Genomic DNA, 5,641 nt, shown 5'->3' on the forward strand with positions numbered 1-5,641 from the left:
AATAATATGTATTAATCACTTTCTTAAAATAAGTAAAATGATTGGCTCACATTTATGCATACAATAACATAATAATTACTTTGAATAGAATAACCTAAGCCCATATATATATATATATATATATATATATATATATATATATATATATATATATATATATATATATATATATATATATATATATATATAGAGAGAGAGAGAGAGAGAGAGAGAGAGAGAGGTAAGTTATTTTGAGAACACCCAAAAGGTTGAGAACATGAGAATAGATCTTAACCATCCAATAATTCACATCAATGACTAACATTATGGTGTCATTTTTGTTAAGTTTGAAACTTTGGATATAAACCGTAAGTTTTTATTGACTAAAAGGATAGAAATTAAATTCAATTTCAATCCAATCCACCGAGTTAGCTAACTTTGATTGTATTCTCTCTCTCTCTCTCTCTCTAAAAAATTAGGTCTTCAAGATTCTTCGTTCATACCATACCTGCATATGAGGCGCTTATCTTCTTGATTTTTTTCCGACAGAAACAACATTAGTATCAATTGAGGGAGAGACGGAATGAACAGATATACACAATTACAAGAAAAGGGCGATATTCATCGTTTCTTTTTACCCATTTGAGATAGAATTCAAGGAGGGGATCGTCTATTCATCATTTTCTTTTGGTGAGACAAACCTGCAATTCGATTGACAAGAAATACTCACAAAGCAGAGAGTCGACCCAGGTTCATCGTTTTCTTTTTTTGACCTGACTTGCATCGGTTCAAGATGGAATGGGTGGGTCTCGATTTTCTTGAGCCTTACCTGTGTTCATCTCAATTTTCATGCTCGATAGATGACAAGCGTGGAACAAGTGACATTCAATTGGAAAATCTTGAAGGTAATGACTCAATCTTTAACCATTTTGTTGGCATACCGAGTCCTAGTTTTTCATCTTTTTGATTCCGCAATGTTCATTAGCGAATTTGTTTCTACGTTGAGTGCTTTTGTCCTATTTTCATCTATGAATTTATAATCAGTTGTTCAAAAGCGTTAGTGAAATTTCTATTTTTTTCTCGACATAAAGCAGCTCATATTTTTATATTACATTCACTGTTTTTCTTGTGTTGTCATTTTATGTAAGTAAGATTGATTTGTGTCACCCATAATTTCTCAAATTAGTAGTACATTATATCATTGATTATTAAGTTTATAACCGTAATTATCAGTATTGTCCACATGGGTCAAAATGTTACTTACCTTTTCAATTTAATTTTGATCAGGGTGTTAAATGTTGATGATATAGGGTCTAAACCAAAGGAAGGAAGAGAAACAATGAAAAGTCCCACGTGGTGTTATATACGCCAGGTTATTTGACGTTTGGGTGTGTACCCTCTGATCACTTTTTGTGTTTGAATGTTTTTGCTTGTGCTTGAATATTTTACATAGTTATAATTATTTATGATTATAACTATGAATGTTTTTGCTTGAGCTTGAATATTTTACATAGTTATAATTATTTATGATCATAACTATGCCTACACATATGATTTAGTCAATGTTTGATTGTATTTGTTATAATCATTTATGGTTATAACTATGGTTGCACCCATGATTAGAATATCGGTTTAATTATATCTGATTATAACTATGTGCAACATAGTTGATTTGAACACTATTTATAATCATTTGTGATTATAACACACCATATTTTTGTCATCAATCATTCATTTAAACATCTTGTTGATCTTTTTTAGTGTACTTACATGTTATTGGCATTTTGTAGAGATTGATCAAACAAAACGGTTGTTGGGATATGTTCGGTAGCAATATTACTCGTTAAACAAGTTTGCGAATTACACAATATTTGTTATTCTTTAATATTTATTGTTATTTACAGGTGATTACCAATTATAAATTATTATATGTCGGTGCAATTTGATTTAAAAAGAAGAATTGGGGTTGTGATTGATTCAAGAAAAGGGTTGACATAAGGATGAATTTTGTAACTTTTTTCCTCTGAATTGATTTAATTGTTATTGAATATAATCATGTATATATGTATGAACTTAATATTGGCATATTCTTTTACGAACACAACTTTATAACCATTGAACATCAACATAACCAATAAGTTGCAAAATTACGACTTCATTACCTAATTATAATTGAATACAAAGCGATTAAATCATCATGATCAACATGGTGATTCATTCGTGACTAAAACATATTTTCATGTTTAAAACGTTTCAACACCACAACATACACACACACACACACACATATATATATATATATATATATATATATATATATATATATATATATATTCATGCATGATTATACTATTACTAAGATTAATCTAACCAAATTAACTTAATAAAAAACTTTAATGGACTAGGAATTGAATGTGTGTCATTTCAACTCCAGTAACTTCACTCACGAAGCATTCAACATCAAAATTCATTTAGTAATTAAATATAGAAATTTAATGGAAGAAAATGTTATCATACATATATGTAATCATTTAATAGGAATGTATTAATTGTATTTACTTTCATTCAAGCCTCTTCTATCCAAGAAAATAGCCGTTACAAGCCCATTTAATATGTCACTTTTCATGTTGACTAATTACCATTAATGTAATCATAAAATTTCTATAATGCCCAAAGAAAATGATTGGTCCACAATCGTTCTCATGTTCTCAACCTTTTTATGTTCTCAATATAACCTCTCCCTATATATATATATATATATATATATATATATATATGTATATATATATATATATGTATGTATGTATAAGATTAAGTCAGTCTTACCGTTAGTAGGCCTCATTCACGAAGTCGGTCTATAAAAGGGGTATAAGGTTGTTGCCTATAAAATGACAGCTTAATGGGTGTCCACTCTCACCCACCACTTCCTTGACTGGTGGAGGGTCGTTAGCCGAACGGGTAGGAAAATGACTATAATTCTCATTAAAAGTATAATGATTATAAAGTAACTAAACCTTTTATAAATTCTCAATCTTAGTTACTTTAGGAAAATGTGAATTTGGTGCTAACCCATGAAATTACACTTTGTACCTTACCAAGTCGTTAGTGCTGTGTGTGTGGTTAACCGGCACACTAACATGGACTAGTAAGTGTGGCAAAGGGTAACTTAATTCTTATCATAGATCGGTGGAGCGCGTATGGTTAACCGGCACATCGATTAGGTGATAAAATTAAGGGTACCAAGTTAATTTGCATGGTTATTCACACCTTGTTTGTGATCCTCGGCATCCCATTCACAAACTTGAGAGGGCACAATCGAGATTTAAACATGCCATTGAAAACTTCAATGAATATCAAAAGACCTAGGAGTTTCAATCCAATTAAAACCTAATAATTTATTTTGTTTTTCATGGTGGAAATTGGTGAATCGTCATTCGCCTACCTTCAAATATTTTATAGCTTTGATTACGACATCCCTCTTCCAAGTTATAAAGTATTGCGTTGGGTCCTAGCCTTAATATTACATTTGGGTGTCTTATTAAGGATTCTTTATCTAATCTAAACTTGTCTTTCTTCTTTTTAGATGTCTTCCAACAATGCTTCAGGCTCAAACCCTACTGGCTCCTTCTCTCTTATGAACCTTTGTGGGAGGGTCATTTTTTACGGAACTAATTTCAATGACTGGATTAGGAACATCAGAATGGTCAAACGCTATGAGGACAAGGAATATATCCTTGACAAGGAGCTTAAGGAACTTGATGAGTCGTCTGCTACTCCTCAGGAAATTGCTGACTTTAGGGCACATGAGAAAGATGCCACCAAGGTAGCTTGTATCATGCTTGCCACTATGGCACCTGAACTCCAAAAGTCCTATGAGGACTTCTACCCTTTTGAGATGAACCAGGATCTGATGGAAAGGTACCATCAGAGTGCTCGTCAAGAGAGGTATGAAATTATCGCCTCCATGATAACAACTAAAATGAAGGATGGAGAGTCTATCACGGGCCACCTACAGAAAATGCAAAGATTTGTGGACCGTCTGCTCAAGCTAAATGTGAACTTTGATGATGAGCTGGCTATAGATATCATTCTACACTCCTTACCTCCATGTTATGATCAGTTTCGCATGACCTATCATATAAACAAGGAGGAAGTCACCTTGAGCAAGCTTCAGGGACTTTTGAGGACTGTTGACAGCCACCTCAAAGGGAAAAATGTTGTTTCTACTCTTACCACTGCCCCAGTTCTGGCAATCGGGCAAGGTAAGGGGAAGAAGAGGAAGACCCCTACGAAGGGTACCAAAGGAAAGTCTCTTGAAGGCTCCTCTTCAAGTGGAACCAAATGAGGTTCTGCTACTCCCTCTGCCAACCCTAAAGAAGTTGAATGCTTGTATTGTCATTAAAAGGGGCACTAGAAGAGAAGCTGCCCAGAGTACTTGCAGGATGTTAGGTATGGGAAAGTAAAACCCACCCATGCAGGTATTTATACTATATTGTCTAATAACTCACCACATACTAATTCTTGGGTCCTTGATATAGGGTGTGGAATTCACATTTGTTCTGATTTGCAGGGGCTAAAAAGAAGTGAGGATGTGGAGCACGAGAAGATAAACTTAATCATCGGAAAGAGGAAAGCTTCACATGTCACCAAGATTGGAGCTTATTCTTTATTGCTAAATTGTGGGTTAATGTTAGATTTGAATAAATGTTGTTACTCATCTGAAATGGCGAGAAATATTATTTCTTTTCATCGTTTGGACAAGCAAGTATTTACTTTTTCATTTGATAATGAATGTGGTGGTATTAATGCTTTTTATAATAATGTTTTTTATTTTAAAGGATTACCTTGTGATGGTCTATATGAAACTCTGTCGATTATAGATAACTTAGGAAATAATGTATTGCATATTGACTCTTCCACTAGCTTGGATAAAGCATCCTTGTGGCATTGTCGTCTTGGACATGTTAACAAGAAGCGCATAGGCCAACTCCAAAAGGCTAGAGTCTTGGAATCATTTGACTTAAAATCAGATGATAGTTGTGAATCTTGTTTACTTGGAAAAATGACAAAGTCACCCTTCACTGGTACTTGTGCTAAGGGTGAAGGTTTGTTGGATCTCATACACATAGATGTGTGTGGACCCTTCAGAACCACCACAAGGGATGCTAACCGCTTCTATGTGACTTTTACTGATGATTATAGTAGATATGACTATGTCTACTTAATCAAGCATAAGTCAGAAACCTTTGAGAATTTCAAAGAGTTTAAACAAGAAGTGGAGAATCAGGTAGGCAGGAAGATAAACATGCTCCGATCCGATCGAGGTGGTCGGTATCTTAGTATCGAGTTCCTTGACTATCTTAAGGAATGTGGAATTGTTTCACAATTGACACCTCCCAGGACACCACAGCTGAATGGTGTGGCTGAGAGGCGCAATCAAACCTTGTTGGACATGGTTCATTCCATGATGAGTCGAGCTTCGTTACCAATCTCATAGTGGGGGTATGGCTTAGAGAATGGCGCCCATATCCTTAATCTAGTCCCTACCAAGAAGGTTGACAAAACACCTCACGAGATGTGGACTGGGAAAGTTCCCACTTTAGACCACATCAAGATTTGGGGTTGCGAGGCTTTCGTGAGGCGCAAAACTCACGATAAGCTC

At 34.4% G+C, this 5,641-nt stretch overlaps 1 long non-coding RNA gene across 1 annotated transcript; it reads left to right on the top strand.

Annotated features, from left to right (window-relative positions):
• The first annotated feature begins 411 nt into the window (after positions 1-411).
• LOC145163192 (uncharacterized) lies at positions 412-1,964 on the top strand. The gene is made up of 3 exons (XR_013739632.1): positions 412-884; positions 1,267-1,367; positions 1,770-1,964. It is a non-coding gene; the product is annotated as an uncharacterized LOC145163192 (long non-coding RNA).
• The last annotated feature ends 3,677 nt before the right edge of the window (positions 1,965-5,641 follow it).

This window comes from Lactuca virosa, chromosome 3 (assembly GCF_052849685.1).
Source record: "Lactuca virosa cultivar CGN04683 chromosome 3, Lactuca_virosa_CGN04683_v6, whole genome shotgun sequence".
Lineage (NCBI taxonomy): Eukaryota > Viridiplantae > Streptophyta > Magnoliopsida > Asterales > Asteraceae > Lactuca > Lactuca virosa.